A 24,536-nucleotide genomic window follows, 5' to 3' on the forward strand; every position below is an offset into this window, starting at 1 on the left:
ATGGACCGTTTACCAATTGCGGAAAAGGTCGATAATGTGTTGATGTATGGCTATTGTGATCCAAATGCCCAACAGGCGTGTGCTATGTATGCTGCTCGGTATCCTGGACGACATCATCCAAGTGTCCGGACCGTTCGCCGGATAGTTACGTTCTTTAAGAAAACAGGAGGTGTTCAGCCACATGTGAACCACGACCAGCAACAAATGATGATGCCCAAGTAGGTGTTTTAGCTGCTGTCGTGGCTAATTCGCACATCAGTAGCCGACAAATTGCGCGAGAATCGGGAATCTCAAAAAACGTTGGTGTTGAGAATGCTACATCAACATCGATTGCACCCGTACCATATTTCTATGCACCAGGAATTGCATGGCGACGACTCTGAACGTCGTGTACAGTTCTGCCACTGGGCACAAGAGAAATTATGGGACGATGACAGATTTTTTGCACGCGTTCTATTTAGCGACGAAGCGTCATTCACCAACAGCGGTAACGTAAACCGGCATAATATGCGCTATTGTGCAACGGAAAATTCACGATGGCTGCGACAAGTGGAACTTCAGCGACCTTGGCGGGTTAACGTATGGTGCGGCATTATGGGAGGAAGGATAATTGGCCCCCATTTTATCGATGGCAATCTAAATGGTGCAATGTATACTGACTTCCTACATAATGTTCTACCGATGTTACTACAAGATGTTTCACTGTATGACAGAATGGCGATGTACTTCCAACATGATGTATGTCCGGCACATAGCTCGCGTGCGGTTGAAGCGGTATTGAATAGCATATTTCACGACAGGTGGATTGGTCGTCAAAGCACCATACCACGGCCCGCACGTTCACTGGGTATGACGGCCCTGAATTTCTTTCTGTGGGGAAAGTTGAAGGATATTTGCTATCGTGATCCACCGACAACGCCTGACAACACGCGTCAGCGCATTGTCAGTGCACGTGCGAACATTACGGAAGGCGAACTACTCCCTGTTGAGAGGAATGTCGTTACACATATTGTCAAATGCATTGAGGTTGACGGACATCATTTTGAGCATTTATTGCATTCATGTGGTATTTACAGGTAATCACGCTGTAACAGCATGCGTTCTCAGAAATGATAAGTTCACAAAGGTACATGTATCACATTCGAACAACCGAAATAAAATGTTCAAACGTACCCACGTTCTGTATTTTAATTTAAAAAACCTACCTGTTACCAACTGTTCGTCTAAAATTGTCAGCCATATGTTTGTGACTATTACAGCGCCATCTATCACAAAGCGAAAAAAGTGGTCCAACTAAAACATTCATATTTCTTTACGTACTACATGAATATGTAATAAAAAAGGGGTTCCTATTTAAAAAAAACGAAGTTAATTTCCGTTTGACCTACGACAGCGCCCCATCTAGCGGGCCAACCACAGCGCCATCTGCTTTCCCCATTCAAGCTAGACAAGTTTCGTTCTTTGTAGTTTTTTCGTTTGACGTTTATTTCGTGAGATATTTGGCCAGTCACTGTCATGTTTAGTAGCAGATCATTGATATACAAGCCCCCCCCCCCCCGGCCCCTCTTCTGCCACTTAACACGACAGCAGTCAGGTTCAAACATCTACCCTGTTTCACACTGGACTGTACACAATTATAAGTAAGTGTAGACTATAGTAATTTTCCTAGCTGCTGTGGTCAGTCTAAACTGTCTACACTTACTAATGACAGTCTACAGTACTCCAATGTGAAACAGGGACAATATAATACCAACGTTATCTGTATGCCAGGTGTGTTGCATACTTACCGGGTGTTACCTCATAACGATCTCTTTCTTTACAGATGCGGTAAGTGTCTTGCTAGATTCGCCTTAAAGCCGGCAGCAGTGAATCGTCTAGAAACTGAGTGAGTATATATAAACGGCCGGCTAATCTGCAGAACATTTTTGTTCTACAAAGTTACCCTCCTGTCTATTATTTAAAAATAAAGAGTATTGAGAGCAAAACTGAAATTGTCAATGTTGGATTCAGGTATTATTCGAAAATGTTCATCTGTAACGCGAAACAGAGTGATGTGTAGTAAAAATAAAGGAATCAATACAGATTTATCGCATAGCACTAGAAAAAGGAATTTCCTCAACAAAAATATAAAATAAAACAATTGCAAAACAACAATATATCAAACACTTCTTCAGTACTTCGTCCAACTTATATAAAACATGTTTCTGTTATTTATAAACAACTTTCGCGTTTATAAATAATAAAAAGAAACTCTTACACTTTATCGTGATTAATAACGTTCTATTGAGAACAAAATAAAAACAATAACTTTATATATTTTTATGTTAGTGCAAGTAATTTGTACTTGCATCAAAAATAATAATTGGTTCGGTGCGTTCTTTTGCCCAAGTTTGACACACACAGTCTAACATAACAGTCGCAAGACTTCGTCTCGATTTTGTTGCCTACTGCGTCAGAAGCGTGCCAAGCGGCCAGTAAGTTAAACTGTTGAGTTCGGCGAAAGCGAATAGTAGTTGTTTATTTTGTTTTGTACAATGATTTTAACGAATGGAAATGTAGCGTAGTGCAATAAATTGCAGCAACAACAAGAAGAAGATACCAAATCTCTCTTTTTTTTTAGGTTTCCTAAGGACCCTGAGAGGTATATACCATCATGTTACTAAACTGTACCGTCAGGATTCGCTTGCAAACTACGTGTATATTGATGATTAATGTTTCGTGTTAGGAGTAGAAGATGGATAGTGAATAGCAGACGATAACACCTTATTAAGAAAGATCCTGTTTACCTTTATAATAATGTTTTGTCCGCTACACGTCGAACAAAACCAGCTCATGAATGCAGACAATAATAAACTCACGTGGAATGCAGTTAACCACACTGACATTTCAAATAAGCCATCTCAACTGATGATGAAGAGGAAACTGCCACAAAGGTTAGACAATCCGTCTAAAGCTGTACAACGCCCCTATGGCACAGAAGCAGCCATTTCAACTCTCCATATATCAATGCTAGATTCATCTGAATCGCCAACACAGACCATCTGTGACGATGAAGTGGTAAAATTAAGTGTGGTTATTTGTGTCTAGAAAAAGAGTGTGGAGTATCAGAATGTGCAGATCGCAAGACTTCGTACAAAACTGTTACGGGACAAGGAAAATGCCTATCATTTTAAGTACAGACAGCAACAGAAACTGTATCAGAAGGCTCAAGTGGAGAAGGACAAACAAATTTTGAAGACTATATGATCCCGATATTTTTTTAAAAAAAAGATGCCCTTGACTTGTTGTTAAGTGATGTTAGTGTGCCATCTACAAGATGGAAAGACAAAAATAAGCTGTATGCTGTTTTATATTTCCATCAGTGCGTGCATTACAAAGGTATATGGAAGGCATAAAAATAAAATTTGGGATAAGTGACAATATGTTCCATCTTTCAGTGCAGAAGGTACAGAATTTTGCCAGTGCTGATAAACTAGTGCATATGTCACTGGATGAAAAGTCTCTAATGCAAACTTAACATGTGACAGCACTTCTGACAGTGTTATTGGCTTTGAGGACTTGGGGCTTACACTCAGAGTATATTTCTCCTACTATCTGGCAGTTCCTCGTCCCATTTAGAATAATACGAAGATGATGGCCTTACTTGTGGCAACAGGCGACAATGACTAAAACACAATAGGCCTATCCAACAACAAATGGGGCGTCGATCGCTTTTGCACATAGAGGTACATGTCTGTGCCTCTTTATGTGTGAATATATTTGTTTCTATTCCGTTGATATCAATGTGGTAAGTTGCAGTTCCAGCCAACGTTACAGGTGTTTCTTCACGAATCTGTTGTAATTTACCACTGGATTCATGATTTTTATCCCTGCTTGCACTTATTTTAGAATCATTTTTAGAAACATCTGTGTCTTCTGATAATAAACAGATTCTTGGAGGCAAAAAAATAATTCAAGTATTTCGTAAATCAAGTAGGAAAGGGATGCAAAACAAACGTTAAGGTTACGACGTATCTGAAGTTCTCCTTTCTCGCCGCTTGGAGCGCTAGTGTCACTCCAGCTGTCAAACGGTAACAACTGTTACAGCAGTGAGTGTCACGACTGATATGTTAGACTGTGGTTATTACTGTATATGTCTTAAATAAGGTATAGCTAAATCTTTGGTTTTCTACGTTTACGTATTGTATTATATTCTTGGCCCTTGCCAAGTCCAATAAATGGGATTAACTCTATTTTAATTAACTTTCCCTAAAGCAACTCTGAAAAAATCGCCTTTTCTCTCTCTTTCTTTCTTTATCTTAGCCTCTTTATCTCGTTCTTCCTCTTTATTAAAAGAAAGAAAACTTTCTTCAGTACTTTCTCTGTACTAGAAGTTACGTATGCAGAATAGAGTTTTAAACTGTTACATAATTAAACAACTTTATTTTTATCTTGAAAATCTCAGTGGTCACGGAATACAGTGGTTGGTTCAAGTGCTGTTTATAAACTGTTCCCCTTCGAATCGGAAAACAAACTAGAAAAAACAGATAAATAAAAAACTCCCACCTTGTATTCTATTTTAAGATTTTAGCAAAGTTCAGACTTCGTCACGCATTGACATTCGCTTACCCACTACACCTTGAAGTTACTAAATCAATTACAACACTTGAATCGTAAAAGATAATCATCGTTCGTCCCTCCTTTAAATGGTTCTTGATTGGATCATTTTCTGCCTTGACTCATCAGAATATAGGAAGATAGTCTGTTTCCAAAGACAATCGCGATATGTGGTACAGTATATTAACGTACAGTGACGTAAAATTGCGCCGTTCGGACCTCAAAACTGCTAGTCTCACCTCAGTAAGTGGTCGAGGGGTTCTCAAGCGTTGTTCAAATACCTTAGAACACGCAATAATAGCAGTCCTAATTGGCCAATACTCACCCTGTATTCCTTTACACCCACACCTTCCATAGTGCACGCGATCAATACTCCAACTATCCAAAATACTAGATAGTTAACGGATGAATTCTCCAACATTCACGTAAATCTCTAACCAAAGAAAAGAAATCTCCACAACATCTAATGGCCAGTACGACCAACTATTCTTCAAAATTTATCAACAGATCTACCATATAACCGCGTACAGTATTTCCGTACTTGTAATCCACAGTGCGTAACGTTACACGGACGCCCACTTAACTATCTTCCGAATATAAATTATCACGCGCTCTTATAACAGTCATGTTGGGCTACCACCCAGACACCAGCACAAATCCAGTCGATTAAGCTCCCGACCTCAAGATTGGCTGCCGAATCTTGAACAAATTGTAGGCGACTTGCCTACAACAAATAATCGCATAGCCGTCCGGTATAATGAGTTAACGAAGTAATATTTATTCGTGAAAACTCACAATGAGAAGAAACTAAAAACAACAGAGAAGTAACAAAAACTAGGAGATCCTATAGTCTTACGGCAAAGATAAAAAACAACACACGACCAAAAAAAAAAAAAAAACTCTCGTGCACTTTGCCCCCCTCCCCTTTAAAGTGCGGAGCCCCAGGGATATCTTGATACTTGAATTTTATTCGACGTCCAGCTCTGGTGTGCGTCGGGTGTCTCGGGGGCGGTGACGTTGTTTGTGGTGGTGATTCACCTGTCTCGGACGATGTACTGAGTGGTGTTTTTGTATGCTCTGCGTCCATCATGTGTTGATGCACAGGCGTGGTGTCAGAGGTCGGAGAGGGTAAAACCCATGCTGGCTTCACACGTTCAATCGATACCTTTGTCGGAACACCATTGTACATTATGTCCACGGTATGCTTATTCCTACTCAGCACCTGAAATGGGCCCGTATGTGGTGGTTGTAAAGGCGATTTGACTGAGTCTGTTCGCAACATTACGTGAGAGCAATTGTACAAGTCTTTGTGTACAAACACCTTACGGTTACCATGGCGAGAAGGTGGCGGGCAACGTATTATTGTTCAGTGACGCTTTAGCTGCTGCACCCAGTGTGTGAGGCTCTCTGATCCAGGTAGTAAGAATGGTACTAAATAATCTGCAGGAATCCGTAGCGGCTCGCCGTAAACCATCTCGGCAACTGATGCACCAATATCGGGTTTGTGAGCTGTCCGCAGGCCTAACAACACTAATGGTAATGCTTCCGTCCATCTCTCTTGATAACACATCAATGCTGCTTTGAGTGTTCTGTGCCATCGTTCGACCGTACCATTACTGGCAGGGTGATAGGCAGTCGTGTGGTGGCGTTGGAAACCGCACATTTTGGATAGCTCGAGGAACAACGTAGATTCGAACTGACGTCCTTGGTCAGTTGTGACATGAAGGGGGCATCCAAAACGGGCAACCCACGTACACAGAAACGTCTTAACAGTAGTTTCGGCTGAAATATCGACTATTGGAGTTGCTTCTGCCCATCTTCTGCACCTATCTATGGCCGTAAACAAATATCTATAACCCTCTGACTGTGGGAGAGGTCCAACCAGGTCCACGTGAACGTGTGCGAATCTAGCAGAGGTACCTTGAAGATCTCCAATATCAGCACGCACATGTCGTCCTACTTTACTCTGTTGACAAGGAATGCAGGAACGTACCCAAAGGCGCGCGTCTCTTTTCATAGAAGGCCACACATAGCCGTCTGTCAGCAGCTTTATTGTAGCGTTGGCTCCGGGGTGCGATAGTGTGTGGACACTGTCGAATGCCGTCTTACGCAATATTTCTGAAATGAATGGTCTTGGTCTGCCCTGAGAAAAGTCGCACCACCGCTTCCGCTTGGAGTTAGGCACCAGAATTTGCTCGAACTTCAGACCTGTAGACGGGTCGTTTAACAGCTGTCGTAGCTCTGCATCCTTGGTCTGTTCCACTGCAAGTTTATCATAGTCTATAATTTCTGAAATCCCGCAAATACGTGAAAAATAGTCAGCCACTAAATTTTCTGCGCCTCTTAAATGGCGTATATCTGTCGTGAACTGACTTATGAACTCAATATAACGGAACTGACTTGGTGAGCATTTATCACTGGTGTTTTTAAAAGCCGATGTTATGGGTTTGTGGTCTGTAAACACAGTCACTGGTCTAGCCTCTATTTGTGGGCGGAAGTATCGAATTGCTTCGTAGATCGCAAACAATTCTCTGTCATACGCGCTCCACTTCTGTTGTGCAGTCTGTAACGTTTTAGAGAAAAACCGTAGTGGTTGCCATTGTCCTTCTACACGCTGGTGCAGCGCCGCCCCTATTGCTGACTGGCTCGCGTCTACAACAATAGCTAGCTGTGCGTAGTGAACTGGGTGAGCGAGCAACACTGCTTTGCTGAGGCTTGCTTGAAGATCATTGAATGCTTTGTCCATTTCTTGTGTCCACTTAACTATTCGTCGACCTTTGGCGTCGTGTCCCTTGAGTGCATCAGTGAGTGGTGCTTGCACCGCAGCCGTTGCTGGTAGGTGACGTCTATAAAAATTTATTAATCCCATGTATCGTCGTAGCTCTTGGTAGTTTGTCGGTTTCGGAAGGGCCTGTATCGCCGCGATCTTCTCTGGCAGAGGCAATATACCTTCTGATGACACAGTATGGCCGAGGAAAGTGACTTGGTTCTTGTGCATGACGCATTTATTTTCGTTTAAAACGACTCCGTAGTCAGATAGACGTTTCGAAGTTGACACAGATGCTGTTCATGTGTTTGACTATCCGGAGAGAAAACCAAAATGTCATCAAGATAAGCAAAGCAAAATGTTAATCCCTTTACACCTCGTAGATAAATCGCTGCCAAGTCTGTGCTGCGTTCTTAACGCCAAAAGGCATAAATAAAAACTCGAATAATCCAAATGGTGTAATCACTGCTGTCTTATGAACATCTCTTGGAGCCACCGATATCTGGTTGTATGCTTTCTTGCAATCGAGGAGGCTAAAAATTTTCGCGCCGGCCAAAGCACATGTGAAGTCCCGTATATTAGGTACTGGGTATCTATCTGGAATGGTTCTTGAGTTTAATGCTCGGTAATCCCCACACGGTCTCCATGATCCATCTTTCTTACGTACTAAGTGTAGGGGTGAAGACCACGGACTGACTGACCGGCCAATTATTCCCGCCTGTAACATTTCCTTGAATATCGCCTTTGTTTCTGTCAATCTCTCTGGTGCGATTCTACGTGCTCGTTGTGAAACTGGTTGTCCTAGCGTAGTACGAATATAGTGAACCGTACTATTTTTAACTTCTTTTGTCCGTCCGTGAGAACATCTCCGAATCTTCTCTTCGTCATGCAGCTCTTCGGCTACAGAGTTGCCAATCGCCTGTAGCTTCTCACAAGTTGTATGCCCTTTGGTGCTCGATATTGCACTGTTGTCCGTCAGATTTAACAAACGTTTTCCTTGTAAGTCGACCGCCAACTCGAAATGTGCCAGAAAATCAGCGCCCAAAATAGGTTCTGATATACCAGCTATCACAAAAGACCAGGTAAACTGTTTGGAAAAACCCACAACAATCTTGCACACTTTACATCCGTACGTGTTAATCACCGAGTTATTCACTACCTTCAAACGTGGCTGTATGTCTTTTTCGTTGTATGGCGCATGGCTGACAGGAAGCGAACTAATGTCTGACCCGGTATCCACCAAAAACCTTGTACCCGTAAGTACGTCTGACACATACAATCTTTTCGAAGCAGGAGGCATATGTATTGACGACTGTTGTCGCTGACATGAAAACACTGCACTGTTTCTGTACATACCTTGGTTGTCTGAGTAGGCGCATGGTGACGTACATCTTGTAGCATCTCTCCCAAAACGTTTATGGTACCAACACACCTTACGCTCGTCCTCTTGTTGACTTCGTGTTTCACGCCCAGCCGGTCTCTCTTGCGCTTATAGATAACTTATGGTAGTTGTAGCGTGCGTAGTTGCGCTCGCAAATCCTTTATTGCAGTTTTTAAATCTCTAATTTCGTTTGAACTTTTTGTTGTTTGTCGCGTTGCGACCGCGGCACAGTTTACTGTTATATCGTCAGTTTGGTCTTGCTGGTAATGGTAGTTACCGTACGTGGCATCTGTCGACGTCATTGCGACTGTTGCAGTAGGTTCGTGCGTCTCGTAGATTCTGTCTGCAGCGAGCAGCAGTTTGTCAACTGATTTTTCGTCGTATATAGCTAGTGTAGTTCTTACCTGCATTGGTAGCTGTTGTTGCCATACGAGGGTAACAGTCTATCAGAGACTGTCGATCTATCTACCAGGCTGCGTAAATGACGCCAGTATTCTGACGGGGTCCTATCTCCCCGTTTCTTTTGGTACAGTACTTGTTTGACTCTGATGTCGACTGACTTCACACACCGAGAAATTAATTCTTCTTTCAGTCTACAGTATGCTCCTTCAGTAGGCGGGTTCACTATAATGTCAGATATCAAAACCGAGGTCTGATGGTCTAAATTACTTATCACCAAGGTGAACTTGTGATCACTGAATATTCTTTGTTGTAGAAATATATTTTCCATTACCGCGAACCATGTGTGTGGCTGAGAAGGCATGAATGGGGGCGCCCGTAATTGCAACCGTTGAGTTGGTGAAGCTTAGAAACCAGCGGGTACTTCCGTTGCTGTTACTTGCTGTGGTTGTGCTGCCATGGTTGTTGAACCAACGCCATTCCTTTGGTCCGGTATATGCTTTACGTTCATATCTTTCGAAATATGCAGCTGTAAAGTTTCTATCTCATTCTGAAGCCTATGAATTTCTTCCGTTATCGAACCGTATCGTTTGCCGTCGTCGGTCATTGCTTTTGCAGTTAATGTTCGACATAGCTAACGAAAGATTTAAAGTTCCTTAATCGGAGGTCACCAATTATGTAGGCGACTTGCCTACAACAAATAATCGCATAGCCGTCCGGTATAATGAGTTAACGAAGTAATATTTATTCGTGAAAACTCACAATGAGAAGAAACTAAAAACAACAGAGAAGTAACAAAAACTAGGAGATCCTATAGTCTTACGGCAAAGATAAAAAACAACACATGACCAAAAAAAAAGCTCTCGCGCACTTATGATCTCACTTTGCACCAGACATGAAAAATATCACTATCACAAAATTAATTTCAATTAACTAGTCTCAGTATATTATTACTGATGCCGAATGAGAATTCAGAAACAAACTATGACACGTCAATCTCCTGTTATACACCACTGCGACCGGCCGTTACCCGTCTAGCTACTACTTACTCTTCCTTCATCGAGGATCGAACTAAGAAGCATTTTTCGAACAATCTTAGAACGGTGATTATCCCTTGTATATGTTAAGTTCATCCTTCGTGGCCTTCGGTAACGTTTCTGGTGGCCAGCTGCAGTAGTTGTAGCTTCGCTGACTCGCGCTGCTACCCACTCGCTCTGGTGATGGAGCATCTACATCTACATCTTCATCTACACTTATACTCCGCAAGCCACCCAACGGTGTGTGGCGGAGGGCACTTTACGTGCCACTGTCATAACCTCCCTTTCCTGTTCCAGTCGCGTATGGTTCGCGGGAAGAAAGACTGCCGGAAAGCCTCCGTGCGCGCTCGAATCTCTCTAATTTTACATTCGTGATCTCCTCGGGAGGTATGAGCAGGGGGAAGTAATATATTCGATACCTCATCCAGAAACGCACCCTCTCGAAACCTGGACAGCAAGCTACACCGCGATGCAGAGCACCTCTCTTGCAGAGTCTGCCACTTGAGTTTTCTAAACATCTCCGTAACGCTATCACGCTTACCAAATAACCCTGTGACGAAACGTGCCGCTCTTCTTTGGATCTTCTCTATCTCCTCCGTCAACCCGATCTGGTACGGATCCCACACTGATGAGCAATACTCAAGTATAGGTCGAACGAGTGTTTTGTAAGCCACCTCCTTTGTTGATGGACTACATTTTCTAAGGACTCTCCCAATGAATCTCAACCTAGTATATACTGTATATTCCACTTCAAATCGTTCCGCACGCATACTCCCAGATATTTTACAGAAGTAACTGCTACCAGTGTTTGTTGCGCTATCATATAATCATACAATTAAGGATCCTTCTTTCTATGTATTCGCAATACATTACATTTGTCTATGTTAAGGGATAGTTGCCACTCCCTGCACCAAGTGCCTATCCGCTGCAGATCTTCCTGCATTTCGCTACAATTTTGTAATGCTGCAACTTCTCTGTATACTACAGCATCATCCGCGAAAAGCCGCATGGAACTTCCGACACTATCTATTAGGTCATTTATATATATTGTGAAAAGCAATGGTCCCAAAACAGTCCCCTGTGTCACGCCGGAGGTTACTTTAACGTCTGTAGACGTCTCTCCATAGAGAACAACATGTTGTGTTCTGTTTGCTAAAAACTCTTCAATCCAGCCACACAGCTGGTCTAATATTCCGTAGGCTCTTACTTTGTTTATCAGGCGACGGTGCGGAACTGTATCGAATGCCTTCCGGAAGTCAAGGAAAATAGCATCTATCTGGGAGCCTGTATCTAATATTTTCTGGGTCTCATGAACAAATAAAGCGAGTTGGGTCTCACACGATCGCTGTTTCCGGAATCCATGTTGATTCCTACAGAGTAGATTCTGGGTTTCCAGAAACGACATGATACGCGAGCAAAAAACATGTTCTAAAATTCTACAACAGATCGACGTCAGAGATATAGGTCTATAGTTTTGCGCATCTGCTCGACGACCCTTCTTGAAGACTGGGACTACCTGTGCTCTTTTCCAATCTCTGACTGCGACCTGCTTTTTGTCAGATTTTTCGCTCGGTCTTTAGATACTATAACATGTTAAAGGAATACACATTAAGACATATCTTTTACAAAGTTTCAACATCCATTTCCTTGTCGAGACTAAGTTGAATCGGCTCTATTACATAATGAGAAGCGAAAAAATCGTAACAAAAATTTTTGGCGCATTACAAACATCAGCTTTCAATGGTTCTGCATATTTATCTGTGCATCAATAAAGTTTTGTTTTGACTTGCCGACTACTGAGTAGAGTTGATTGTTAAATATGGGGTTAATCGTAACGCTGTAGCAGTTGTAAAAAGTGAATATTAGTGCTCCGAGTTTTGAGTAGCAATCCTGTTCAGGTAACCTCTCACGTAAAAAGTCTAATCCTGCTAATCTGACATTTACCTGCTTCAGTTACTGTTATAGTCCATGACACAGAGTTTATAATCTCAATCCTTAATCACGTACAGACCGATGGAATGTTTTTGCCCAACTACGATATGGCAGACAAAAAAAAAAATGGGGATTAGGATTTAATATCCCACCGATATCAACGTGATTAGAGGTGAAGCACAAGATCAGATCTTTCAAGGATGGGAAAAGAAATCAGCCGTGCCCTTTGTTAAAGGAATCATCCAGACATTTGGCTGGACAGATTTAGAGAACCTACAGAAAACCTAAATCTGGATGGCAGGACACGAATTCGAACCGTCGTCCTTCCGAATACAATGCCAGTGTTTCTAGCCACTGCGCTACCTCACTCGGTGTGAGAAGCACAGGAATCTACAAGAACGTGTAAGTTCTGTGCCCAGAAATCAGAGTTCTGCGTCCAGGTAGTATCGAGGCCACTGGACAAAGCAGGGTGCGTTTTATTTGCCTGTTCTACAAATACATTGTACAGAAAGATAAAAAATGCAGTTACAGGATGCGGACACATGCGTGGGGAACATGCAAAAATAATTGTAGCTGAAACCTAAGGCGACCAGTGATCTCTACTGGGCTGCATTTAAACTTGAAGAGTGTAAAACACTGAAATTTGGACCCATGTCTTAATTATTTACCAGCTAGAATGGACGCAGTGGAAGATGCGTACATTTCCGCGAAGCTTGTGGTGCGTCTGCCGAGGGGCCACACGTCTGGCTCGAATGTCCGAAAAATTCGTGCCTCCCTCAGCAATCTGCCCGCCCCCCTCTTCTCCCCCTCCCACTCCCCCTCCCCCGCCAGCTCGACCAACACCCAATTCCTCGGCACAACAAGCTACCCTCCTGACGCAGTAATTAATTTTCCCTCAGTGATAGAGGCGAGTTTCGTTTTCATCTTTGTTCTGTTATGTTTTCCCGGCTATTGTTTTTTCCCTCGCAAGGGGAGAAAGGATTTCTCTGCTAATTACACTAGACCCCGGCTTTATTAAATTCGAACTCAGTATTATTTAACTTTTTATATTTTTTTTCCGGGTAGCAGGACAACACCATGCGCCAGCAGCGTGTGCCTTTCAGCCCTTTTTCGCGTCAAGCTAGTATATATATGTGTACGTGTGTATGTATGAGTATGTGTGTGTGTATGTGAGTGTGTGTGTATCGGTCGTCCGATTTAATAAAAGCCAATTGAGTTCGTTACTCACAGGGAAGCGTGTACCGCTTTCTGCAGAATACCGTTCTCACAGATAGTGGGGGGTTATGTTCGCTGGTCGAGGGGTGGGGGCGGTTGGGGGCTGGATAATCAGCATTGCAGAGGGGGGGGGGGGTGGCCTGTTGGGAGGGGAAAGGCGCAATGGAGAGAAGGGAAGACGCAGTTGTGCAAGAGACGCAATATTTTTGTAGGCGATAGCGCACGCTAATGAATTAGATTAAATAAAGTTTTTTGTTGCCACATCCATAGTGAGGAGATCCTCAAGGATGTAGAACATGTTATAAAACAAGAACACATCACATGTGTTTACAAAAAAGTAGATATGCTAATGTTCTTTCCACAGATCCTAGGTGTAATAATTCTCGTGGATAGGGCATAAGTCAAAAAAATCTGAAACATTTTCAGTTATAGGTTAAATATGCCAAACTCGCCACAAAAATGTTTTTTGTTGTATTTTATTTTTTTACATTGAGGCATACAAGATCATTCTGAAGCTACACTACTGGCTATTAAAATTGTTACACCAAGAAGAAATGCAGATGATTGACGGGTATTCATTGGACAAATATATTACACTAGAACTGACATGTGATTACATTTCCACGCAATTTGGGTACATAGATCCTGAGAAACCAGTGCCCTGAACAACCACCTCTGGCCGTAATAACGGCCTTGATAAGCCTGGGCATTGAGTCAAACAGAGCTTGGTGGCGTGTACAGGTACAGCTGACCATGCAGCTTCAACACGATACCACAGTTCATCAAGAGTAGTGACTAGCGTATTGTGACGAGCCAGTTGCTCGGCCACCATTGATCAGACGTTTTCAATTGGTGAGAGATCTGGAGAATGTGCTGGCCAGGGCAGCAGTCGAACATTTTATGTATCCAGAAAGGCCCGTGCAGGACCTGCGGTCGTCCGTTATCCTGCTGAAATGTAGGGTTTCGCAGGGATCGAATGAAGGGTAGAGCCACAGGTCGCAACACATCTGAAATGTAACGTCCACTGTTCAAAGTGCCGTCAATGCGAACAAGAGGTGACCGAGACGTGTAAACAATGGCACCCCATGCCATCACACCATGTGATAACGCCAGCATGGCGATGACGAATACACGTTTCCAATGTGCGTTCACAGGGATGTCGCCAAACACGGATGCGACCATCATGATGCTGTAAACAGAGCCTGGATTCATCCGGAAAAATGACGTTTTGCCATTCGTGCATCCAGGTTCGTCGTTGAGTACACCATCGCAGGCGCTCCTGTCTGTGATGCGGCGTCAAGGGTAACTGCAGCCATGGTCTCCGAGCTGATAGTCCGTGCTGCTGCAAACGTCGTCGAATTGTTCGTGCAGATGGTTGTCGTCTTGCAACGTCACCATCTGTTGACTCAGGGACCGAGACGTGGCTGCACGATCCGTTACAGTCATGCGGATAAGATGCCAGTCATCTCCTGCTAGTGATACGAGGCCGTTGGGATCGAGCACGGCGTTCCGTATTACCCTCCTGAACCCACCGATTCCATATTCTGCTAACAGTCATTGGATCTCGACCAACGCGAGCAGCAATGTCGCGATACGATAAACCGCAATCGCGCTAGGCTACAGTCCGACCTTTATCAAAGTCGGAAACGTGATGGTACGCATTTCTCCTCCTTACACGAGGCACCACAACAACGTTTCACCAGGGAACGCCGGTTAACTGCTGATTGTGTATGAGAAATCGGTTGGAAACTTTCCTCATGTCAGCACGTTGTAGGTGTCGCCACCGGCGCCAACCTTGTGTGAATGCTCTGAAAAGCTAATCATTTGCATATCACAGCATCTTCTTTGTGTCGGTTAAATTTCTCGTCTGTAGCACGTCATCTTCGTGGTGTAGCAATTTTAATGGCCAGTAGTGTAGTTAGTAATTCACATTTTTTCGTGAATCATAACCGCGACGTCTCTCTATTTTGTGAAATCAGTCAGGTTCACAATTTTAGTACACTTTCTCACCGAAAAATATGCAACGTGCCGACTAGTTACGTCATATACTACATCTACAATTGAGGATTTCCTGGCAAGGGATTCATCGAACCAGTTTTGAACACCACGTGAAATGCGAACACTGTAATCTCTTCTTGCGAGCTCTGATTTTTCTTTTTTTATTATGATTCTCCCCTACGTAGGTCGGCGTCAACAAAATATTTTCACACTCTGAGGAAAAAGTTGCTGATTGAAATTTCATGAGAGGATCCTGCCGCAACGAAAAACACCATTGTTTTAATGATTGCCACCCCATATCCTGTATCATGCCTGTGACGCTTTCTCCCCTATTTCTCGATAATATAAAACGACCTGCCCCTCTTTGAACTTTTTCTATATACTCCACCAGCGCTACCTGGTACTGATCCTGCGCAGCACAGCACTAGTCCAGAACATGGTGGACAAGCGTAATGAACGAGTCATCATCTTGGCAGGTCGTAGAATAGTTGTTACAGGTGCATCTCCGATTCTGCACACGCCCATCACATCCGCAACAGAGGGAGAAGAGATTAGATTAGATTAACTTTCATTCCAATTGATCCGTAGTGAGGAGGTCCTCCAGGATGTAGAAAATGTCAAAAAAAATAATACATGATAAATATTTACAACTGAAACAAATAAGCTAATATACCTTCCACAGGACCCAACAGTAATGATCGTCATTTTTTTAATGAACACTATATGACAGAATCAGTTTACAAACACTCATTTACTGAGATCGCATTAATGCACTGAATTTGAAATTAAAAACTACTACAATACTTATTTACAATGAACATATTACTGCACTGAAATTTTGCGTGAGTTAGATTGTACTTACACACACACACGCACACACACACACACACACACACACACACACACACACACACACACTTACTTATTTACAATGAACACATTATTGCACTGAAATGGTGCAGAAGTTAGATTTTACTTTATACGCACACAAATCACTTGGTACTACTGAGAAATTCATCAATGGAGTAGAAGGAGTTGACCACCAATAAATCCTTTAGCGTTCTCTTAAACTGAATTTCATTGGCTGTTAATCTTTTTATGGCTGCTGGTAAGTTACTGAAAATGTGTATTCCTGAATAATGCACACCTTTTTGTGCAAGAGTAAGTGACTTTAAATCCTTGTGAAGATTATTCTTATTTCTAGTATTGATTCCATGAATTAAGCTGTTGGTTTGAAAAAGTGATATAGCTTTAATGACGAATTTCATTAAGGAATAAATATATTGGGAAGCAGTAGTTAGTACCCCTAATTCCCTAAACAGACTTCTGCAGGATGTTCTTGAATTCACACCACATATAACTCTTACTGCACGTTTTTGAACCTGGAAAATTTTAGCTTGGGTTGATAAATTACCCCAAAAAATAGTCCCATATGACATTATGAAATGAAAGTAAGCATAGTATGTCAGCTTTTTCATTTTTATATCCCCTATGTCTGACACAATTCACATTGCAAATAGAGATTTGTTAAGAGGATGAAATTAATCATCAGATTGTGGCTACAATGAGCGCACACAAACACGGGAAAAAATAAGAAATAAAATCATCCTACTTACATATTTGTAGTATTACTGGAGCAAATCAGGATCGATGTTGAACCATCATTTCCATTACGCCGTTTCATCTCTGCTAACTCTGTCAGCAATGTTGACGTTCCTGCTAGCAAGTCTGGGACTGGAATGTTTTCTCGCGCCGAAACAACTCACATTAGTAGCAGAATGCCACATTCCTTTGCTTATTTCAACCAGTAGGAACCGAGTATATTAATCTCTAGGCACGTGGTTTTAGGCAGGGTGGCTATCTCACACCTCTTCCTCCGGTATTCTGATATAATCGATTATACAGGGAGAGTCACAAGTCCTTGGACATCTTCATAGCCGCGAGGGATTAGCCGAGCGGTCTAGGGCGCTACAGTCATGGACTGTGCAGCTGGTCCCGGCGGAGGTTCGAGTCCTCCCTCGGGCATGGGTGTGTGTGTTTGTCCTTAGGATAATTTCGGTTAGGTAGTGTGTAAGCTTAGGGACTGATGACCTTAGCAGTTAAATCCCATAAGATTTCACACACATGGGAACATTTTTGACATCTTCATAAGTTGGAAGATTAAAGGGAAAATTGAAATGTGATGATGGGAACATAGGTTTGACGTGGGGCTGCAACTTTTGCAGTGAATGTCATTCATGACCGCCATCTTGAAATCAGCCATTTTGGATTCAAGTCTTTTTTTTTTTTTTTTTAATGGGAAGGGGGTGTATGACACGTCAAATAACACTCGCTTGAGCTCTGGAATTGAGTGGTGTAATTTGTTTTTGTCTATCTTGTACAGTTCTGAAGTTATTAATGTTCAAAGTTACCTTGCTACCGACTCATGTCTCTCTTTGTTCCAGGTGATCATTAATAAGGTGAACATTAATAACCTCTAAACTGTACAAGATAGACAAAAACAATTACACCACTAAATTCCAGAGCTCAAGCGAGTGTTATTTGATGTGTCATACACCCCCTCCCCCTTTCCCATTTAAAAAAAATGACTTGAATCCAGAATGGCGGATTTCAAGATGGCGGCCATGAATGACTTTCACTCCAAAAGTTGCGGCCCCACATCAAACCTATGTTCCCATCATCACCTTTCAATTTTCCCTTTAATCTTCCAACTTATAAAGGTGTCCAAGGGCTTTTGACTCGCCCTGTATTTCGATGCATGTACGCACGATGATCCATCCCTAAAACGCCGCTTCTGCTCTTCAGAGTCAGAAGAGGAATTTACTGATGCTTTTGAGAAGCTCTGTGCACCTCGACCATTATCTGTAGCCCACTAACCACTCATCAGGTGCCACTGTCAAAGTATACCATACATATTTTAGTTACACACCTTCTGCAGACGCTCACTGGTGCGAGAGCCATCACTAAACGTCAGACATCGCTCCGTGCCCACTTCCACAATAATAATAATAATGCAATTTTGTCATATGATGACATGTTGGAGACCGTGGCTGTTTTTGAAGACAAATGTTGATGGTGTTAGGACAGCAACCAGCCACAAATTTACTTTGAGTTCCTTTTTCAAAGGAAACCGTTACCGGTTTCGAATCGTTGCGATTCATCATCAGACGGTTTACACGCTTTCTTTCTGTCATTTGGTGTGTTTTTATAGATTAATTGTCCTAAAACATAAATAAAACATAATTACAAACACGCCACACACAGATGGTTGTGTTGCAGATTTTCGTTGCATGTGACTTACGTGAAAAGAACATATTGACGCTCTAAGACTTGGTAACTTGAACAAATCAGCATTTGCAGCCCATATTGCTGAAGAAAACCATTCAGTGGGAAACATTGAGGACAACTTAAAGATTTTGCATCTAACAGAAAAAGGAGCCACTATGAATATATTAGAAGAATTAGAATTACACACACAAAAACAGCACCCCAGACTATATCCTTAACGAACAGAGTTGGCTAACACCCCTTTCCTGAAAATTTTCCAAAAATTACTTTCCAGCCTCCAAAGCAAATAAAATTAATACACCTATCTGCAGATCAAGTAGAAAATTTATATGTTGCTATAATTCTCATGCTGCCAAATGTAATCAAATAATATACTATTTTACCTATACAGTTCTAAATATATATAAAAAACTTTATAATTAAATTAGCAATAACAGATTAAAAAAAATCAATCTCTCTGTACTAATGTAAAAGACATTACAGTTTTGTAAAAGAATATATGATCTTTTCTAAACATAGGACATCATCGTCAAATGTTACGATATATCAAAGCATCTGTGACATCCATATGTTTGTAAGCTCTTTGTATGTACCAAAACATGTGGTGCGTGGTTGGAATGATCTCAGCGACAAATCTAAAGTGTACAGCGAGAACTATTACGTGTGCAACAACGAGGATGCAGTGGGAATGCATTTACATAGATTGGATGAACGTTATGGAAACAATCACTCGAAACCGACGTTTCACGTAAGTCACATGCAACGAAAATCTGCAACGCAACCATCTGTGTGTGGCGTGTTTGTAATTATGTTTTATTTATATTTTAGGACAATTAATCTATAAAAACACACCAAATGTCAGAAAGAAAGCGTGTAAACCGTCTGATGATGAATCGCAACGATTCGAAACCGGTAACGGTTTCCTTTGAATAAAGGAACTCAAAGTAAATTTGTGGCTGGTTGCTGTCCTAACACCATCAACAATAATAATAATGATAGTAATGGAAGATAGCATAATCTTTTTAATCTGCCAGCGAGGGCCTTGCACAACGTCCAGAGGTATTGGGCAGCAGCTGTCGTACAGAGCCTGAATACGAGCCTGTGGGCATCACCATGAGATCGGAAGACGAGGTTCTATCAAAACTCTACCATAGCTCCACACTCAGCAATCATATATAGTCCCTCAACTGTCGAAAGAAGCATTCTCAAAGACTGGAAAGTTGCACAGGTCACACCAATACTTAGGAAAGAAAATAGGGGTAATCTTGAATTACAGACATGTATCACTACCGTCAATCTGCAGTAGTATTTTGGAACATATACTATGTTCGAACATTGTGGATTACTCCGAAGAAAATAATTCACTGGCAAAGAGCAAACACGAATTCAGGAAATATCGTTCTTGTGAAACACAGCTAGTTCTTTATTCTCACGAAGTAATGAGTGCTATCGAAAGACGGCGTCAAATTCAGTTCACATTTTTTTTTATTTCCAAAAGACTATTTACAACGTTCCTCACAAGCGACTTCTTATCAAATTGAAAGTAGGGGAAATTGGGGGAATTTGACGTACATAAGGCATTTTGACTATAACCTTTATTCTGCAATATCCAGAGGCTCCAATTTTCGTATATCATTAGCCGCATGCGTTTACTGTGACACATCTAAGCGGGGTAGGACGTCAAACGGGCCGACTTGGAGCAGGAGAGGCACCACAGGACATTTTAATTTCCACTGTCTATACTTTTACAAATAAATTCATAAAACTTTGTCAGCATGACCAGGAAGGCTTCAGGATTCACACTCATAGCAGTGGAAGTTCAAAAACATAACAAAATAAACTTTTTTACATGTGAAATTTCATCATTTTTTTACTTACTGTTGGCTGCATTTGTTGCTTTAGGTAGACTTTTCTTCATACGTAAGAGAGATTCTTCGGTTAATTTTGCAGAGCATACAAATCATGCTTACAGGTGTATGGAACTCTATAATTTTCCAAATCTGGTAAAAACTGTGGTAAAAATTGAGATAATTAACTATAAAATTTGAGTTTTTTCTAAATATGAAGTTTAAAATGTAACAGCTCATTCATTTTTCACAAATTAAATAAATTCTAGAGTTTCATACACCTGTAAGTTTGATTTGTATGCTGTGCAAAAGTATAGACAGTGGAATTTAAAATGTCCTTTGGTGCCTGTCCTGTTCTAAGTCGGCTCGTTTGACGTCCTACCCCCTGAAAATGTAATCATTTCTTGTATTCCTATGCACTGTTGCAACAATAGATCTTGAGTGAATTGGAAACCTCTACAAGGGTGTACTAATTTTTTTTTCTCGCAGTGTACATAATGCTGTGGGGAAAGCTAATAAAAGTGAGTTATTAGCAGAACACCTAGAAAATGCAACGGGTCATTAAAGAGACTGATTACATTACGCTTATATACTGCCCAGTTTGTCTGATGTACGCACTGCATCTACAAGCACAATCGCCAGAGCCCAATCCATCATCATGATGAATGTGGTATTGCTGATGACACCAGCTTGTTTGCGACTGCAGCTATGTCCTGGATCATCTTGCTATCATCATCGACCTTCATGGTATTGAACACCTCTTCAACATCACTCAGGGGCTAACAGCAGCAGCAGCAGCACTACCCCTGCCCTTTCTATTATGGGTCACCAAATAAGTCCAGCAGATACACTGGACTGCTGTGGTTGCAGACGTTTTTGGGGACAGGATCTCACAAGTCCTCTCTGATATCTCAAATGCAGACTACCAAGATCCTCCCACTTTTCTCAATGCCTAACAAGGAGTTTTGGAAAGGATGATCCCCAAAATTGTCAACAACTCACAGTATGCTTCCATTAACTGTAAGAAAGCCCTACACTGCGCACTCATCCAAACCTGAAAGAGGACAGTGATTCTGACAAGCAGAAGAGTATCGCCCAAATTGTGGGGAGAACTGTTGTGATGTCACAGGGCAATTTGGTTGCAGAGTGTTTCAGAACTTTTGTCGAGATTGCCACACTCAGACATTTTGCAACCTGTAGGAAAGAAGGTCTGGTGAGGTACTCAGCCATGTACTCTACTTCGATATATACTTGCCTGTCTATGATTCACTTATTGGAGGGGGGCGGGGTCCAGTTTTATCCCTCTTCTGAAAGATATTGCTACTAAACAGGCATGCATTAAAGTCCAGGGTTTAGACGAGACAGATATATTTTGCTTTGCATGGTCTGTTCTGGCTAGCGATAGAAATTATAGGGTCATCCTGAGCAGAGCAATGCAATTTTCAAGGCATGTAATTCCTTATACAACCCCAGGACCTACGAAAATTCGAGATACTGGACCCTTATTGTTCAATTTATGTATACATCCTGGATGATGAGAGGTCAGGAGACGACCATGAGCACACTGTGTTGAGAAAAGAAGTTAAGCGAAAAGTAATTTAGACCAAAACATGTTGGTTTGTTGTTGTTCTCCGAGGACCAGAAGTAACACTACATGCAAGTGAAAAGCGTGTCCTGGTTCTTTTCGGCCCAGCTGAGGAAACAAGAAAATAAACAGCATTTTGCCATAGACGCCTCAACTCATATACCATGGGAGCGTTCATGAAAGGCACCTCATTGACTGCTTGAGCCAGGAACCAGTATGTGTGGAAATGCATAAAAAGTTCGTAAGGTTTCAGAGTGTCCACCATCTGGAGTGATGTCCGTTTGTTGGATACACAAACTTCGAGTGCCTTCTACATTTTGTGTGGTGAGTTGAGGGGCAACCCTTCTGCCTTCCATACTACATTCACACGATTACACATACTGTACATGGTATCATATCAAGCTGTATGCTTGTATGACTCTAGCCTCAACAAATTCACATCCTACATTGGGGATAATTTTCCAAGGGTGGTGCTTGCTGAGCTCGAAAATCTTGCATGGGAAACTGATGAAATTTGTGATAACAATGTCCCCACGAACACTTAGAAAATGCAACAGGTCATTGAAGAGACTGCTTACATTCCGCTTACATACAGACCAGTTTGCCTATGATGTACTCATCGCATCTACAAACACCATCACCGCAGCCGAATCCATCATCATCATCAATGTGATATTGTTGATGATAAAAAATGTAAATGGCGTGTGACTAACGGGTGCAAGTCTTTTGATTTGGTGCCACTACGGCGACTTGCGCGTCGATGGGGATGAAATGGTAATGATTAGGACAACACAACACCCAGTTCCTGAGCGGAGAAAATCTCCGACCCAGCGGGGAATCGAACCTGGGCCCTTAGGATTGACTTTCTGTCGCGCTGACCACTCAGCTACCGGGGGCGGACATTGTTGATGATACCAGCGTCTTTGCCATTGCAGCTATGCTTGGATATCTTGCTATCATCATCGACGTTCATGGTATCACTCCAGGCAAATGCCGGGATGGTTCCTTAGAAAGGGCACGGTCGACTTCCTTCCCCGTCCTTCCCTTATCCGATGAGACCGATGACCTCGCTGTTTGGTCTCTTCCCTCAAACAATCCAATCGTATCATCGGGTGAGAAAAAATATTTTAAGGTTCTTCTGAAACTCTACACTTTGACTTGCTTTCCGTATACCCGCAATCATGAAGCAATGTGTAATAACGTGAGTAGTATTTATAAGATGCTACCACTTTTTACATTTGTCTTCATACAAACGATGACGATACAGAAGAACACACCGAAGCTTCTACTAATTCTACTGTAAGTAACGCAACAAGTAGTTTGCCTGCTATCAACTTTCTGCAAACAAAACAAGTCAGTGGGACTAACAAGGAAAAACAAATCTAAATAAAATTGTTTCCGATTTAAAAGATATATCTGAGACTCTAAAATGGTTGAAATAGCTCTGAGCACTATGGGACTTAACATCTGAGGTCATTAGTCCCCTAGAACTGAGAACTACTTAAACCTAACTAACCTAAGGACATGCCCGAGGCAGGATTCGAACCTGCGATCGTAGTGGTCGCACGGTTCCAGATTGAAGCGCCTAGAACCGCTCGGTGAGACTCTAAACTTTTCGTCTAAAGAAACCGAGTTTGATGTTCGCGGAAAACATGTTGTACTCCAACTAAAATCATAGCAATAGCTATTGCCTCTGGAGGCGCAAGTGCACATCCAACTGTATCTAAAAAGGATTCGCTGACAGAATATATTATAAAACTGCAGTGAGGAAAACAGTGTGGAGATAATCACCCACACTTGGATGGGCTTGCCTTCACCTTATGCTTCAAGTCAAGAAAGCAACAACTCCACCGAAAGCGCTCTGGACATGGTAGAGAGACTCCCCTCATTCGCATGGAGAGGCATCACTTTCTTTGTGTCATCAGTCTTCTGTCTGGTTTGATGCGGCCCGCCACGAATTCCTCTCCTGTGCAGATCTTTTCATCTCAGAGTAACAACTGCAACCTACGTCCTCAATTATTTGCTGGATGTATCCCAATCCCTGTCTTCCTCTACAGTATTCACCCTCTGCAGCTCCCTCTAATACCTTGGAAGTTACTCCCTGATATTTTAATAGACGTCCTATCATACTGTCCCTTCTTCTTGTCAGTATTTTCCCTATGTTACTTTCCTCCCCGATTGTGCGGAGAACCGAACCTCCTCATTCCTTATATCATCAGTCCACCTAATTTGCAACATTCTTTTGTAGTACCACGTCGCAAAGGCTTCCATTCTCTTCTGTTCCGTTTTTACCACTGTCAGTGCCTCACTACCAATACAATGCTGTGCTCCAAACGTAGATTCTAAGAAATTTCTTCCTCAAATTCAGACCTATGTTTGATACTAGTACACGTCTCTTTGTCAGTGAGTGCTTGTCTTCGTCTCGTATCCTCTTTTTTCGTCCATCATGGGTTATTTTGCTGCCTAGGTAGTAGAATTCAGTAACTTCGTT

The sequence above is a fragment of the Schistocerca cancellata genome, chromosome 9 (assembly GCF_023864275.1).
Source record: "Schistocerca cancellata isolate TAMUIC-IGC-003103 chromosome 9, iqSchCanc2.1, whole genome shotgun sequence".
In the NCBI taxonomy this organism is placed as follows: Eukaryota; Metazoa; Arthropoda; class Insecta; order Orthoptera; family Acrididae; genus Schistocerca; species Schistocerca cancellata.